This window comes from Staurois parvus, unplaced genomic scaffold (assembly GCF_062004578.1).
Source record: "Staurois parvus isolate SC_StPar_1 unplaced genomic scaffold, SC_StPar_1.0 ptg000019l, whole genome shotgun sequence".
Lineage (NCBI taxonomy): Eukaryota > Metazoa > Chordata > Amphibia > Anura > Ranidae > Staurois > Staurois parvus.
Genome location: NW_028317815.1, coordinates 3,821,112 through 3,839,398, shown reverse-complemented (window position 1 = coordinate 3,839,398; position 18,287 = coordinate 3,821,112). Strand labels below are relative to the sequence as shown.

Here is an 18,287-nt window from a genome sequence, read left to right as displayed (position 1 = left end):
GGCACTATTCCTCCCACTATCATCAATGATGGGACACTATTCTTCCCACTGATACCATTGATGACACAATCATTGGTGTCAGTGGGGGGAATAGTGCCCCATCACTGGTATCAGTGGGAAGAATAGTGCCCCATCATTGGTGTCAGTAGGAAGAATAGTGTCTCATCATTGATGATAGTGGGAGGAATAGTGCCACACTGTTTGTGTCATCAATGGTATCAGTGGGAAGAATAGTGTCCCATTGATGACACATTGTGGCACTATTCTTCCCACTATCATCAATGATGAGACACTATTCTTCCTACTGATACCAATGATGGGGCACTATTCTTCCCACTGATACCAATGATGGGGCACTATTCTTCCCACTGATACCAATGATGGGGCACTATTCTTCCCACTGATACCAATGATGTGGCACTATTCTTCCCACTGATACCATTGATGACACAGTGTGGCACTATTCCTCCCACTAAGATCAAAGATGGGGCACTATTTCACCCATTACCACCAATTATAGGGCAATATTCCTCCCATTACCACCAATGATGGGGCACTATTCCTTCCACTGATATCAATGATGGGGCACTATTACCCCCACTGACACCAATGATGGGGCACTATTCTTCCCACTGATACCATTGATGAGACAAACAGTGGGGCACTATTCCTCCCACTATCATCAATGATGGGACACTTTTCTTCCTACTGATACCAATGACTGGGCACTATTCTTCCCACTGTTACCAATGACGACACAAACATTGGGGCATTATTCCTCCCACTAACATCAATGATGGGACACTTTCTCCCATTACCATCAATTATAGGGCACTATTCCTGCTACAGATACCAATGATGGGCCACTATTCCCCCCACTAACATCAATGATGGGACACTTTTCCTCCCATTACCACCAATTATAAGGCACTGTTCCTGCCACTGATACCAATGATGATACAAACAGTGGGGCACTATTCCTCCCACTGACATCAATTATGGGACACTATTTCTCCCATTACCACCAATTATAGGGCACTATTCCTGCCACTGATACCAATGATGGGTCACTATTCCCCCCCACTAACATCAATGATGGGACACTATTCCTCCCATTACCACCAATTATAGGGCACTATTCCTGCCACCGAGATCAATGATGGGGCACTATTCCTCCACTAATACCAATGATTTAGCACTAGTCCTCCCAGCGACACCAATGATGGGGCACTATTCCGCCCACTAATACCAATGATGGGGCACTATTCCTCCTTCTGACACCAATGATGGGGCACTATTCCTCCCAGTGACACCAATGATGGGGCACTATTCCTCCTTCTGACACCAATGATGGGGCACTATTCCTCCCAGTGACACCAATGATGGGGCACTATTCCTCCCAGTGACACAAATGATGGAGCACTATTCTTCCCACGGATATCAATGATGGGGCACTATTCCTTCCACTGATTTCAATGATGGAGGACTATTCCTTCTACTGATACCAATGATGGGGCACTATTCCTCCCAATAACAGCAATGATGGGGCACTATTCCTCCCAACATCAATGATGGGGCACAATTCTTTCCACTGATACCAATGATGGGGACCTATTCCTTATCCTACAGGCCATGGGCGTTATGTAATTTTCTTACAGCCTGGGAAATTTTCAACCCAACTGGCCACAGTGTGCCCCCCCCCCCCCTAAAGTCTGAAGGACAGTAAACTGGCCCTTTGTTTAGAACATTTGGAGACCCCTGATTTATATGAATGGTAACCACAGATACAGTCTTATTCCAGCTTACAAAATCACAGGTTGCACCAGATCACAAAGAAAAAGGTCAAAGATGTTATGATGCCACCTTGTGAGCATATCATTTACTACAGCGTTCTTGGATAGAGGCAAATACACACGAGAGCAGGCTTTGAATAAAGATTTAGAATGCTTTCTAAACTTTCAGAAATATGCTTGATTCCGGGGAATTGACCAACTTGGTGCTGGCATCCTTAACAAGCAATATTAGTTAATACTGTATATAATAACCCTAGAGTTTATATTCTTTATTTTTATAGGGGAGGGACACCAACAGAAAATGGTTTGTCATCCCCTATAAAAGGCCTTCAGATTTATGCCTTGGCCATTTCCATTTTCTTGGAACTGCCACTGGATTCATAATGGGTCATTTTGCATCAGAAAATGAGTCTGTGCATTCCTTCCAGAATGGGGATCAGCAACCAGTAGATTGTGATCTACCAGTAGATCTTGGCCAGGTGACCAGTAGATCACGATCCTGGCTTGCTGAACCACCATACCAGAGCATCAGAGTGCAATGCAGAGGGACTACATGTAAAGTTGGAGCTGTAGTAGGGAGCAAGAGCTGCATACGCCAATGCCTCCTCTGTAGTTTCGGCTCCTGTTCCATGCGGAGTGATGCCAACTGCACTCCACCTCTTATCCTGGCTAGCAGTCTCCAGAGTGGTGCCAGCAGCAGGAAAGAAGAGATCAGGTCCGTGTGAAGAAATACACTGGGCATAATAGTATAGGGCTGCTTTCACACTAATGTGCTGTGGTTGCCGCAGGTGCAGCTTTCCTTAGCCATAGACTATTATATCCTGCGGATTTGTAGCACTTTCTGAAAGTGCACCAAAACTCGAGAATGCAGGAGTTTTGGTGCGCTTTCAGAAAGTGCACTACACCTGCAGGATATAATAGAAATCTGTGGCAAAGCACAGCTAACCCAGGAAAGTCGCAGATGCACTGTGCTGCACCCGTGGTGCAGGTAAACAGTAGCACATCAGTGTGAAAGAATCTTTATAAGGGGCTTGAAACAGAAAGGGTTCACTTACCTTTGCAGTTTGGGGTGGTAAAACCCCACAGTTACGACAGGTTTTTACCACCCCTGCCCCAACCGCACCTCCTTTAGCTGCAGTGGCCAGGGGTATACACATGTTGCAGCCACAGCAGGAGTTATACACCCTGTCATGGTTGTTGGGTGAAGCACCTGCCAAGCATGAACCATTCATGTGAATGAGGACGCTCTGCAAGTGCCCTGCAACCTTGTGCAGAACAGCAACAAGAGGTTAAAGAAGGCAGCATTGTGTTGCTTTCTCACCACCTGCTTTAACCCTTTGGATCCTGCAGAAGCATGAAGTTGCGGGGTGCTTGCAGAGTGACCCCATTTACTTGAATGGGTCACAACTGGCAAGCAGTAGCACCCACCAAAAGCAAAAGGGGCTTTAATTCCTGATGTGGCATGTGTATACCTTTGGCTGTGGACTCAGCCGGCCTAAAGGCCGTGACTCAGCTGCTGGGTTTTAATTCCCCCTCATTACTAAGAGTGTCGCTGCCCAATGCAACAAAGGCCTTATTCAGAAGTGCAGCAGGCACTGCTGCTCCTCTGAAAAGCGATCCGAATGTGTTTGATAGGTGGTGAGAAGGCAACATGTTGCCTCCTCATCACCTAACTAAAACCCATGATTGCCATGCGACTGCAACACCGTGGTACGGCAATTAGAGGTTTAAATCAGGTGCAAGTAACTGGATGTGAAAATCGCAGCCAAGCCTTTCTTAGGAAAGAAGTAAACTATTATGACACTGCAGGTAGGACAATTGCATTGGACTGTGTTTTCAAACCTTGATTAATGCTGGATAAGTTCACCTTTTATGAAAAAATTATAAAATGCACATTTTTTGCAGTTAAAAACATGTTCATTTATTTAATTTTACACTAGAGCCTGTAATGCATTGCACCCACGTCAGTTGATCGTGGTTGCAATGCCTGGATCCTCCAGACTCCCACTACACGGTTTGCTTGTACCTCCCATATAGGCAGACATTTACTGTACTACAAGACAGTCAATGAAATAGGAGACAGTTCATTGAGATCTACAAGCCATTGGCTGCAATGGATGATAGTACTCGTAGTTTATTCATTCACAGAACTCTGAATGAATGACACAGCTATGTGGGCGAAGCCTTGCACAGTTGTGCAGTTTTTAAATTGTGAAAGCGGGTGGAAAGGATCCCCCATCTGCTGTCAGAGGGAGGGGGGAGGAGCTGAAACATGTTACATGTTCTGCCCTAAATATACGGGTGGAACACGTAACATGTTCCAAAAGGTGAACCTTATCCTTTAAAATGTGTGTTAGGCTCCGTTCAATCCAATGCGTTTTTAGTGCTTTTTGCAGACTTGCGCTACAGTCCATTCAACATGGTTTCCTATGGAACGTGTTCACATCTATGCTTTTTTAGCTGCTACGTTTTCGGAAAGGGTCTGGGACTTTTTTAAAAGCAAAAAAAGTGGCGTTTTTGCTACAATAGAGTTTAATGGAGAAGGTGCTGAAATGCATGGTAGTGTGTGTTTGCCGCTTTTAGCATTTTTATTCTGCCCAGCAAGAAAAAAAAAATTGCACTTTAACAAACAAAAAACAACAAAGAGCTGAACAAAACCCAGTAAAAATGCATCAAAAACCGCAAAAAGCACCGGAGAAAGCATCAAAGCAAAATGCATATATGTGAACCAAGCCTAAGGCTCCATTCACACATAAGCAGTTTACTTTTTGTCTGGTTTGCAGTGATTTTGCATTTTCCTATACATGTTTTTACTGCGCTGTGTGTTTTGTTAAGCTCTTTTTTTTGTAAAGTGGAATTTTTTTTTTGTTGATGGCAGAATAAAAATGTAAAACGTAAAACGTGGCAAAAACGCACTACCATGCATTTCAGCAGCTTCTCCACTGAACTCTATTGTAGCAAAAACATTGCTTTTAAAAAAAGTCCCTGACCCTTTTCAATAAAAAAAAAAAAAAAAAGCTCAAAAAAGCATATATGTGAACATAGGAAACCATGTTGAATGGACTGCAGTGCATTTCTGCAAAAAGCACTAAAAAACACATTGGTGTAAAAGGCAACTTTGTGGGGTTTTTTAGTTTGTATAGGGTAGGGAAAGGCTGTACCCATTGTCACATTATTATTGCTGTGTGTCTCCTCTATAGGGTGGTTCCCCCTACTATTTGTCCTATTAGCAAATAACTAACACACAAAGTGAGAGGAAATCCAACATTTTTGAATTGTCATCGAAGCGAGAAGCGAGGGAAAATGGGGACTTCGGTTACTATGATAACTGGGTATACACTCGTAGAATACAAACATTTATTAGAATTACATAGAATATTTCTAGGAACTTTGCTGAAGAATTTTCATAAGTACATTTGAACATTGTTCATAAGTAGTTTGAGATTTTGTTTGCCTTTAACATTGCTTTTTTGGAATGAATGGACTTTACCAAACAAAAACGACATACACTATTAGAAATATATACATTCCAGAAACATTTTCCAACCTGCCACTTCCAATTTTCTTGTCACTGTAGTCAAAAATGAACATTAATTTGACCTCACTAATGATTACAAAAATGAACAAACGTTCTAACAACAAAAAGTGTCAAACAAAATTCTACTAGTGAATATCCAGCTTCCATTTACACCGATGCGACTTGTCATGTGACTATGACAAAGTTCCAGCACTACTTTTGCAGATTTCTGGTGTGACTTGCATTGACATCTGTGCATGAATTCACACATAGGTCTTACAAGTCGCACCTAAAGTTACAGGGACGTCTGACTCTGAAAGTGTGCGGCTTCACTTGAAGTAGCATGATTTCAAACTTGTATTCAGTGTAAACCAGGGCTTAGAAAGGAATTCCACTCACTTTGGAAAGATTTCCACTCACTTCCTGTTACAGCTTCAGGACAGGAAGTAAAGGGAAACATCCACAGCAGTGCAGAAACAGCAAAGAAAAACATAAGGGTTTAAACTATCATACTCTAAGGGTTCATGTACACTGCAGCTGATAAACTGATGTTCAGGAACTTTTCTGCGTTTTTTTTCAGCAGCCCCTGAACTCTCCCTAATGTTTTCCTATGTGTCCATGTACACTGTCGTTTACAGCAGCTGAGTTTACAGTCGTTTTATTTGAACGCACCAAACTTGCATTCAGAAGTAGATTTTATCAGCTTTTCAAACGCCAAATGCTTGTAAATGTGGCTAAACGTGTTTATAAGCGTTTGCATTTAGAAGCGGTTTTTAACTGTTCCATATCCAAATGCTGTCCAGAGCTTTTTTTCATCATCAGAAATGCATGCAAAGCATTTTCCATGTATTCAAATGGCCCCGGTACACCAGCGCAGTCAGTTCCAGGTTTTGCGTGAAGAAAAAAAATGGTAGAATGTGCTGCATTATGGTCATGATGGGATCCATAGTGAATACAACCAGAAAAGACAGGTCATCTCAACACATACTACTCTCTCCGCTTCTGCTCCATTTCACTCAAAATGTCTGAAATAGTCGATTTTTTACTATTTTTCAGTGCATTCTGGGCATTTGGGAAGGTCTCCTGAGGTTATCTGTTAAAAACGCTTCTAAAACGCACATTAACGTGCATAAACGCAGTATGCAAACGCGGCTAAACAAATGTTTTTTTAACCTACGTTTTCCAGTAGTCAGTTTCCATCGTTCATTAGTGTTTTCCAAACGTCCCGTGTACATGCAGCATAAAACTATAAAATGTAGATCTTATCTGTGACTATTTATTTTTGAGGGTTCATGCATAGAATACCTCAATTCACAAGCACAGCTGTTCTATTCAGTTTTTAACCCATTAACAATAAGAATTGCTGCTTTCTGTAGTTTTTCTATACTTTATACTGTGGCTTTTGCCTAAAATTGTGTTCTAGAGATATATGCATCACACCAAATAATGCAATTACTGTATGTATTAAAAATAATATATTTGTATTTAAATTGAGCAGTTACAAGTACGTATTTCATAGAAGCCTCCTCTGCAAAGTAGCAGTTGCCTGACAGCTTTAACCACAAGACTGCCATTTATGTGCTTGAATACTTTCACTTGTGGCGCAAACACTACCACAAACACCACAACAAATGCATACCTTTGCTGTTTTATTGTTGTGTTGCTCAGGAATTAGCCAGCTCCCCCCCTCCCTTACTGTCACTACAAGAAGCAACTGTAAAATCTGCTATTCTACTAAATCTACTGTTCCCCATACATGACACTCTGAACTATAAAACAATGAAACCTCCATGACTGCACACAACCTGTAAAGTTTTGTAAATATAACAATGTTATCTACATGTATTAGCGTATCAGTCTAAATAGTTTTCAGAAATAACATTTTCTTCTTAGTTATGACTTGCACATAACATTCACAGCCAAATGAACAATAGGAAGTTATAAAAAATGATTGTGGCATGTGGAAACAACATAAGGTCATAGCCAGTAACAGAAGCAGGACACATTATGTACAGCTATGAACAGATGGAGTATCGGAGGACAAGACTTCAAGGCTTATTAACTGCCCAGTTCACACAAGTGTCTTCCTAGTGGTGACTTCATAGCTTCCAGAACAGGCTAGAGAGATATCCAGCTATGTGATCACGCAAAAATAAACACTGTACTGAAAAAAATCAGCACAAAAGTTCAGATCTACAGCATTAGGTCAGTTCCGGCTAATACTTGCAAGCTGTTACATTTAATTCTACATCTTGCATCCTTTGAAATGCCGTAGCACACGGTGAAAACCTCCCATTTCCGTTGCACCTTCACAGAGCATGCACCACATCTCAGGTAAACCCAAGAGTTAAAATGTATTATATTGCACCTTAGCACTCCTTAGATGCCTTAGATTTTCTTGGAACATTTTCAGCAAGTACAGAAGATACCTGTTGATCTTGCCAGAAATGCACTGCTCTGGTCACTCACTACCTGAGTGCTAAATTGAAAGGAAAAAAAAAAGTCAACTTTTTGTAAACGAATATCCAAGATGATGCAAGAGAAGGTAGGAGGGATACAAAGAAAAGATAAATAAGAGGAGAATGAACTCGCTAAAAAAAAAAAAATGTTATTATTGGCACCTTTAAAGTACAGATCATCTTTTTTTCAAATTGCAACATTATTTCAATAATTTAAAATAAACAAGTAGAACATATACACTTGAGTGTTTAAACTGGGTAGTAGTTCTGGTTATAATAATCTGAATCCTGTGCAGCACTTCTCAACAAGTTTTGCCTATTTACAGGCTTCTTCAGGAGATAATGAATATAGCACCTATAACAATGAAACATGTAAATTACAAAATAATAATTAACAGATCAAATAAACAAGACACTGAATACCAAAATAATCTAAAAAATGTATAAACTAAATGGATTAACCTCTGATGCATTGTAATTTGCTAGCTGTCCACTAGGTGGCATCTAGGTGCACCATTGAGCCTCCATTGGCCAAGTATTAGGTCTAATTATTGTGGTCTTTAACCAATTCCCTTCCGGCCTATAGTAAAATGACAGCCGGGCGGGACTCTCGAAGATCAGGGAGGACGTCATACGACGTCCTTCCCAGATCGCGCCTTATGCGTGCCGCACTGTGGTGAGATCTGTCACCGGTTGTATACCTCAGATACGGCTGATGACAGATCTGTGTACCGATCCCATTGCTAGTACCATGTGACCTGCTGTGACCAATCACAGTAGGTCACATGACAGTTATAAACAATGGATGGCTTCCTTTCATGCCATCCATTATATACAAGTGTGGCTAGCTGTGAATGGTCACAGTGATCACATGCACAGGCTGGACCAATCACAGCCTGTGTCATGTGATTAGCCGTGGCCAATCACAGCTAATCACAACAAAAAAACCTGAATGAATCGATTTCATTCTTTTAAATGCTAGCTTCTAGCAAATAAATTCTTTGCTATAAGCAAATTGGTGAAGTAATCAGTTTTTTTTTGTTACACAAAGTAGTACAATGTTACTATGGTAACATTATACTACTTTGGTCATAGTGTAATATGAAAAAAAACTTGAAAAAAAAAAGTAATAAAAATATATATATTTTTTTCCTGTACTGTCACCAGTCATTGTCCCCGATCACCACCACACCAGTTACACGAGGACGCTGTACTGCACTGATGACCGTATGTAAAAAAAAATAAAAATTGTGAAAATAATTTTCATTTCTTTTTCCAAAAAAAAAAAAAAAAAATACAATTTGAAAAAACTTGCAATGCCTGTTATAAAATATATTGGAGTGTCTAATATGCAAAAAAAAAAAAAAAAAAAGGGGGGGGGGGGGGAGTTTTCAAACTTTGTTTTTTTTTTTTTTTTTGTTAAATTTAGCAAAAAATAAAAACCCCAGTGGTGATTAAATACCACCAAAAGAAAGCTCTAGTTGTGTGAACAAAATGATACAATTTTAGTTTGGGTACAGTGTTGCATGACCGCGCAATTGTCAGTGTGAGAGCGCTGAAACATCAAAATTGGTCTGTGCAGGAAGAGGGTAAAAGTGCCCGGTATTAAAGTGGTTAAGTGGTGGCAAATAGTTGTCTGTGCAGAGCTTTTCTCCTTTTTCCCTGGTTTTGGGGTGTTTGCCCAGTTTTATGACCATTGTTGGTTGGCAACTGTCTAGTGGAGGGTGGAAGTGATGTCCAATGCAGGCGTCGGCAATACTGAAGTGATACTAAAGGCTCATTTAAAATAAAAAAAAAAAAAAAAAAGAAGTTATACTTACCTGCCCTGTGCAATGATATTGTACTGAGCAGCCCGAACCTCTTTTTCCTGAGTCTCCCACTGGAGCTCCTGACTGCTCCCTCCTGCCGAGCGCCCCCACAACATTCTATGTGCATACTTACTCCTGAGCCCTGCTATCTGTGTGTCCATAGCTCCTTCCTCACCATCTCTGATTGACAGCAGCAGAAGCCAATATCTCACGCTGCTATGTCTGAGCCAATAAGGAGGGGGGGAGCTGAGCATTGAACGTTTGTTACCTTCATATATAGAATCCATGAAGGTAAAAAACCTTTAGAGCCAATTTAGGAAAAACCTTCAAAATGTCTCAGGAGGAAGAGATCAACTAAATTGGATCTGTTGGACATTGGCAAAATTATACACCGCAGACTCACTGAAATATATTTTTGCGGTATGTTGAATAATTGAGTTTTGTTTCAATTACAGACATATCTTACGGTTTTTATAATTTGTTCTGCATGAATGTACAAGATATTGGGTTTGATTTACTAAAGGCAAAAAAGCCTGTTCACTTTGCAAGTGCAGTTGCTCCAGAGCTTAGAAAATGAGATAAAGCATACATTTTCAAAGAGTATCCAATCACATGCAAGGAAAAATTAAAAAAAACAAAAACAAAAAAACAAAAATTTCTGCTTGCACGTGATTGGATGATGGAAGACAGCATAACTTCCCCTCCAGCTCTGGAGCAACTGCACTTGCAAAGTGCACAGTCTATTTGCCTTTAGTAAATCAACGCCATTGGATCAAATGGATTTTTCCAGGTGACGGTTGATAATATGTGATCTAATCATTCTTAGTACCTTATTCACCTTCAAGATAAATGGCATAAATGTTTATCCTCAATTCTCGTACGACAGAATACAACTTTGGAAGTGATGTATTGTATCCTTGCATTTCCAAGCATGTGCGGTCCTAGTCATTCAATTATTTCCAGACAAATACTGTACTGATTAAACGTATATCGTTCTGTTATCGTATAGTATAAATTTTCATGCTTGTCGCTTTGGATAATTTTGCATGAACTGTCATGATCGGCTCTCGAAAGCGGTGTACGAACGAACAATCAAATTATTATACAATCGCTCCAAAAGCAGTATTTTTTGTCTGATTTTCTCATTGTGTGTACTAGGCTTAGGGAGTTGTATACTCACGAAGTTTCCACAGTAATAAAAATGAACACAATTGCTGCACTTCAGACACAATGAGATAGGCAGCTTAAACAGAATGCTGCATGTAGGAACAGGACTTTGAACAGGCTGTGAATTGGTAGAACAAGGAATTTCAGACAAGCCATAACAATGCACAGGAATGTTACACATATCTTGAAACTGAAACAGATGATCCAAAACTTAGGAATATGTGAATGTTTGTATGTGCCTGAACTACGGAACTACATGTGAATAATTAAGTCTCTCATGGTAATTAACAACTCTACAGCTACTTTATTTTTGAAATGATATATTGTACCCTTTATGGAACAAGCAGTAATAGACCTACAGCAAAGGAAATAAGTATTTGATCCCCTGCTGATTTTGAATGTTTGCCCACGCGCAAAGAAATTTTCAGTCTAAAAAAATTGAACGATAGGTGTATTGTAACACAGAGACAGAAAAGCAACAAAAAATTCAAAAGAAATGCATGTCTATCAACTTAAGCACCGATTTGCATGTTCATGAGGGAAATAAGTATTTTATCCCCTATCATTCAGCAGGATTTCTGGCTACCAGGTGTCTTTCATACAGGTAACAAGCTGAGATTAGAAGCAGTCTCTTAAAGGGAGTGCTGCTGATCTCATTTTGTTACCTGTATAAAAGACACTTGTCCACAGGAGCAATCAAAGAATCACATTCCAAACTCTCCACCATGGCAAAGACCAAAGAGCTGTCCAAGGATGTCAGGGACAAGATTGTAGACCTACACAAGGCTGGACTGGGCTACCAAACTATCACCAAGCAGCTTGGTGAGAAGGTGACAACAGTTGGTGCAATCATTCGCAAATGGAAGAAACACAAGACAACTGTCAGTCTCCCTACGTCTGGTGCACCATGCAAGATCTCCTCTCATGGAGTGTCAATGATCATGAGAACAGTGAGGAATCATCCCAGAACTACACGTGAGAATCTTGTCAATGATCTCCAGGCAGCTGGGACCATAGTCTCTAATAAATCAATTGGTAACACACTACGCAGACAAGGATTGAAATCCTGCAGTGCCTGCAAGGTAACTCTGCTCAAGAAAGCACATGTCCAGGCCCATCTGAAGTTTGCCACTGAACATCTGAATGATGCAGAGGAGGACTGGTTGAAAGTGTTGTGGTTAGAGGAGACCAGAATCAAGCTCTTTGGCATCAACTCAACTCGCCGTGTTTGGAGGAGGAGGAATGCTGCCTATGACCCCAAGAACACCATCCCAACTGTCAAACATGGTGGTGGAAACATTCTGCTTTGGGGGTGTTTTTCTCCTAAGGAGACAGTACAACTGCACCAAACCAACGGACAATGGACGAGGCAATGTACCAACAAATCTTGGGTGAGAACCTTCTTCTCTCAGCCAGCGTATTGAAAAGGGTTGGGTGTTCCAGCATGACAATGACCCAAAACACACAGCCAAGGCAACAACGGAGTGACTCAAGAAAAAGCACATTAAGGTCCTGGAGTGGCCTAGCCAGTCCCCAGACCTTAATCCAATTGAAAGTCTGTGGAGGAAGCTGAAAGTTTGAGTTGCCAAATGTCAGCCACCTTAATGACTTTGAGAGGATCTGCCAAGAGGAGTGGGCCAAAATCCCTCTTGAGATGTGTGCAAACCTGGGGACCAACTACAGGAAACGTCTGACCTCTGTGATTGCCAACAAGGGATTTGCCACCAAGTACTAAGTCATGTTTTGTGAAGGGGATCAAATACTTATTTCCCTCATGAACATGCAAAACAGTGCATAATTTTTTAGACATGCATTCCTTTTGAATTTTTTGTTGCTATTCTGTCTCTCAGTGTTACAATACACCTACCATTCGATTTTTAGACTGATCATTTCTTTGTGAGTGGGCAAACATTCAAAATCAGCAGGGGATCAAATACTTATTTCCTTCACTGTAATTGTAGCGATAGTGTATCATTAAAGTGGAACTACACTGCATCTGAGTTCCACAAACTAAAAATGCTATAGAATTTATTTTTAATATTCAAAACAAACTCCTCCATCCATGTCTCCTGAGAAATCATTTTGAAAAATACCTCCTGGCATGTCTGGCAGTGGCCATCTTAAACAAGGGCAATGATTCATGGAGCAGTTACTTCCTGGAATCCATCTGTCTATAGCTAAGGCATTTTCTGCAAGAGGTTGGTAAAACCACAGCAGTATTTGGTGTAATCCCTGCTTAGCTGAATTAAAAAGATAAAATTGTCAGCCTGTTTAATTAGACACAAATGGAATGGGGAATTTATCAAAACTGAAACAGCTGTGCATGGCAAACAATCAACTTCTATCTTCATCTTGTTCAGTTAAAGGATAAGTTCAGCTTAAAAAAAAAATATACTAAATGTCAAGGTTTGTGTAGGTAAAAAAAAAAAAAAAAAAAAAAGTGTGTTTATTAATGAAGGAGAAAAAAAAAAAAGGAAGAAGAAAAAGGCTGAATGGTGCCCAGCAGGGACAAACAGAAGAGATTGCTAGAGTGGGGAGGAAGGTTACCATTTTACACAGCAGACTGCACTCAGAGGAGTGGGCGAATTTATTAAAAGGACACATTTGTTAATCATGAACTTGCCTTTTAAACATCTCCCTGCCCAGGTTCCAGTGTCTGAAACATGTCAGACTCAAAACCACGCAATGCAACACAACCTGACTGCAAACCCTCCCACACTTTTTCCAATATCTGCTGTGCAGAACAATGCAGGAAAACAATGTAATAACAAATTTCGATCAATGAGCCATACCAGGCAACTTCTTGAAGTACATTATTTTGTTTTTAAAGGACTACTGTATATTTATATAGGTTGTCGTTAATAAATGCAGCCCCACAGTCCACCAACTCCTATACTGACCTTTGTCTTTATTCCAGTGATCGCTACCACTATGTAGCCTGTGGGTGCCATATAAACTTGCCTCTGAAGCGGTTCTCGCCAGATCCTCTGCAGCCTGCATGCAACAGCAAGAGGCATATCACACAGGACTGCTGAAGGCCACCATGAATACATTTACACATAGGGCAACAGCACATGCTGAAGAGGTCTCAGTAAGGGCGTTTTCATAAGGCCTTATAGTGAAGATCCCTAGATCAAGCTCCTAGCCTGTATATAGAGCCCTTCATAACCAGGTCCTTTCTTGAGGTTTCAGTATTGTGATAATTTGACTTAAAAATTACTCAGCAAACACTGCTGTACGTGAATTTTAGGTTTAATTTAGTGGTAATTGATAGCGGGTTTATTTTCTACTATACAATCAGAAGTAAAAATGAAAAAAAAAAAATCCTTTACATATGAAATAAAAATGACAGGACAGTACAAACCCCTTCAACATTACCCATTTTGGACAGTACATTTAATTTCACAATTTTTTAGAAATTTGGAAACATACTTGTATGGAGGAGGTGAAAATTGCCCATTGAAGTCATGTAGGAACACTAAAACTCCCCTCTACCAAATATCATTGGTTGTAATTGCCATTTTAACTAAACCCCCCCCCCCCCCATCATCATTGGTGGTCAGGTCCCTTCCTTTCTGCTATTCTTCTTCTTCCTCATCCTCAGTTGTGAGAAGGAGTGGAGGTCTATAGGTTGGTAAACACATGCAGTGATCACACTTGAGATTGCTGCGATTGGTACACAGTGATCACAAGGTACAAAAACAAACACTCTGATTAGCTCTATGATCTTTTTTAATGACAGCTCAATCATACATTTAGCAGGCAAACAGATCATAAGTACATGTTTTCTGAAGCATCATTTATAAACAAGCACCAGAAAACTGAGTCCACCTACCTGCTTTTTTGCATGATGTTAAAGAGGTTAAAAAAGGACAAATGTACCAAAAAAAGGTACCAACATATTTTAAAGAACACAATTTTTTTTTCTTTATTTTGCATGAAGTTCTGCTTTGACAGTGTCAAATTACCCTTTTGTCTTTCCATATTGAATGAAATGTAAAAATATAAAATATATTGTGTAGAGTGCACAAAAGAAAACAAACCAAAATGCAACAAACCGATCTCTAAATAGGTAACATTCTGTAATGTAATGGCAGCAATCTATGTTGCCATGGGAACCATCAACTTGCACAGTTTGCATGGCCATGAGCTTACCTTCAATCACAGGATTAATGAACAGCTTTATGTGCAGAAAAAAAAAAAATGCAGTTTTAAAAACGCTATGAACTACTCTTTCTGCCGGTGGCCTTGGTGGCTCGCGCTCTCTAGCTTCTGAAAAACATGGTCTTCCTAAACCATAAAACACCATTTCATCATACATTATAAAAAAAAAAAAAAAAAGTACATACATGAACTTCTCAGACAACAGTTGAAAGAATTCCAGGATCTGTTTCTAAGGCTCACAGAGTCCCAGGATCCTAAATCATATAGTTAGAAGCCACAATAATAGTTCCTTGGAGGTTTCAGAATTGATCCTCTAAGTTGCAGATAATATTTTTTATTGTATACATCTGTATTTAGGCATATTAATAAAATGCCCACAATTTGAAGATGGAGGTAAAACATTTTTATACTTGCACATCTTCACACTGTCTCATAATAGTCAAAATCTCTCTCTTTATCTTTTTATTTTTACAGTCAATCCCAGCACTTCACACTAACCTTCTGAACCATGCTACCTAGGTACCATCTTCCTCCTGTAATATCCCCTTCATGAATACTGTTGTCACCAGATATATTATTCTGCAGTGTTCAACTCAACTGCTAACAACTTTTAAATCACTTTGGGTATTTAAAAAACACAAGTTACACATTAATTAATTTTGATATATTACATCTGCCAGGTTCTTAAACTTTTAAAATGTATAATTTCGCCAATGATATTTTTTTTTTCTTCAAAAGCTTTCCTAATTGCTCAAAAATAGTGGTTTTTTTTTTCTTTATTTATGAGAGGAGAAAACACAAAATAGAAATGTGCAGATAAGTACAGTACAACAATACCCAAAATAGTATTTTACTTTTACACACTGTCTGCATCTATGTTTTGAACTAGACACGCTGAAGGGCTGGGCAGCTAAACGTTAAATGAGGTCAATGTGGATAAATGTTAAACACTGGAAGCCTCATAATGTTTGGGAAAATAAATAACAGAAAAAGTCCTTGGAAAATCATGGACTTATTATGGTCATAAGCAGCATCTTAAGCGCTTGCCCGCAGCCCTAAAGCAGAAATACTGCTACAGGGCAGCAGAGTTGTGTAAAATACACACAGCACACAGTTAACCCTTTCCTGCCCAGTGTCATTAGTACAGTGTCAGTGCTTTTCATTAACACTGATCACTGTATTAGTGTCACTAGGGATGTCAGTGGCAGTTAGTACCTACCCAGTGTCAGAATGCCCGCTATAAGTCGGTGATCGCCGCCATTACTAGTATCAATTTTTTTAAAAAAATTCCAGTTTACATACTGCCATCTGTAGACGCTATGAATTTCACGTAAACCAATTATTTTACACATATTGGGATTTTTTTTTGTTAGCAAAGACATGTAGCAGAATACATTTTGGCCTAAATTTATGATGAAATTGGATTTTTTTAATTGGATATGTTTTATAGCAAAAAGTCAAAACATATATGTATTTCTTTCAAAATGGTCTGTCTTTTTTGTTTATAGCACAAAAAAATAAAACACAGAGGAGATCAAATAACACCAAAAGAGAGCTCTATTGTGGGGGGGGGGGGGGGGGGAAATGGCAAATTTAATTTAAGTACAGTGTTGCATGACCATGCAATGTCAGTTAAAATAACATAGCGCCGTATCTCAAAAAATGGTCTGGTCTGGCAGGGGGGTAAATCCTCTGGAGGGCAAGTGGTTAAACCAGTTTTAAACAAACATTTTTGATTGCTAAAAAAAACAACAAATGGATAAAGGCAACCTAATAACATCCCTGCCACTTACTGTAAATATCAACATTTAATGTAATGCTGTTGGGTTGCCTTGCATTGCTTTTGCAATGGAAATCTAGTTGAAATTGCTGGAAAATTACCCAGTATATGGCCAACAGTTAATACATTATAAAGGCTAAATGCTAATCACGCTTTTAAACAGGCACCCTTTAAAAGATTAAAGGCAACGCAGCTGTTAAATCCCAAGGAAAAACATGCAGAGAATCTCTAACAATTGCCTCAGGGTTATTTAAAATAGTTGACAAGGCTGAAAAAGATACAAGACGGTCCAGTTCAACCAATATCTGTGTGCACCTGTGAGACTATCTATGAATTCTATCTATGAATACTTCCAACAAAAGGGCAATCCACTTTTTTACAGCGTTAACAGTAAAAAGAACCCTTTACTCCAGGGGTGTCTAACCTGTGGCCCACGGGCCACATGCAGCCCAACACAATCATAAACTTGCTTAAAAATTTTATTTTTTTTTTCCATTTTGTAAAATTGTGTTTATACTTTGTGAAAATATGCGACTGAAGAAAAATTTGACGGTGCCTTGTTTCCAGACTTGTAGAAGTTTTATCTTCGCAAATAAAAATATCCCACACTTCATATCAAGCCTCAGGCTCCATTCACACCAATGCATTTTTTTAGTGCTTTTTGCAGAAACGCACTACAGTCCATTTAACATGGTTTCCTATGGAATACGTTCACATCTATGCTTTGAGCTGCTGCATTTTTGGAGAACGGGTTAGGGACTTTTATTTAAAAGCAGCGTTTTTGCTACAATAGAGTTCAATGGAGAAGCTGCTGAAATGCATGGTAGTTTTTGCCATGGTTTGCATTTTTATTCTGCGCAAAAAAAAAAAGCTCAACAAAATGCAGTAAAAAAAAAAAAAAAGGGTCAAACAAGCATGAAAAACAAAAACATGTGTAGGAAAAAAACACAACAACTTCAAAAAGCATTGGAGAAAGCATCAAACGCATATATGTGAACCAAGACCCGTTCATGTCATCAGTTTTCAGCCAAGTCCATATTTCTGAGCAACTATTTTCAAGGATGAAGCACACAAAGGGCAAAATTAGAACAAAAATATCTGACAACCTTGAGAATTCAATGAAAATTGCAACTACATCAATTGAACCATATATTGATGCGTTAGTTTATCAAAAACAGTGTCAGATATAGGTTTTATGTTGCCCTCTTATTTTTATAATAAAAACAAAATTGCAAAAAAAGTTTTATTACTAAAAGGTACATTATCTACAGTAGATCAGTGATTGATAACTTGTGACTTTTTCTGCTCATCAGCTATCCTTATTGTTCGTGTATTTTATGTGTAGTCCAAGACCATTTTTCTTCTTCCAATATGACCCAGGATAGTCAAAAGGTTGGCTATCCCTGCCTTACACGCTTTAGGAATAAACCTCCTTATCTCCAATTTAAAAAAAATTGTAGCTGTGTGCCTTCCTTAGGGACCTTAGAGTAAACCGTTTATTAAAGTGATTATAGTCATCTTTGATATATTTGTACATTGTAATCACATCTCCTCTTAAGTGTCTCTTCTCCAGAGTGAATAAGTGTAATCTTTGTAGTG

The 18,287-nt window shown here is 39.3% G+C and overlaps 1 protein-coding gene across 1 annotated transcript in view; it reads right to left on the bottom strand.

The window, feature by feature from the left end:
- The window catches only part of MAPK12 (mitogen-activated protein kinase 12), a 124,352-nt gene that overhangs the window by 28,481 nt on the left and 77,584 nt on the right, over positions 1–18,287 (bottom strand). The window lies entirely within an intron of this gene.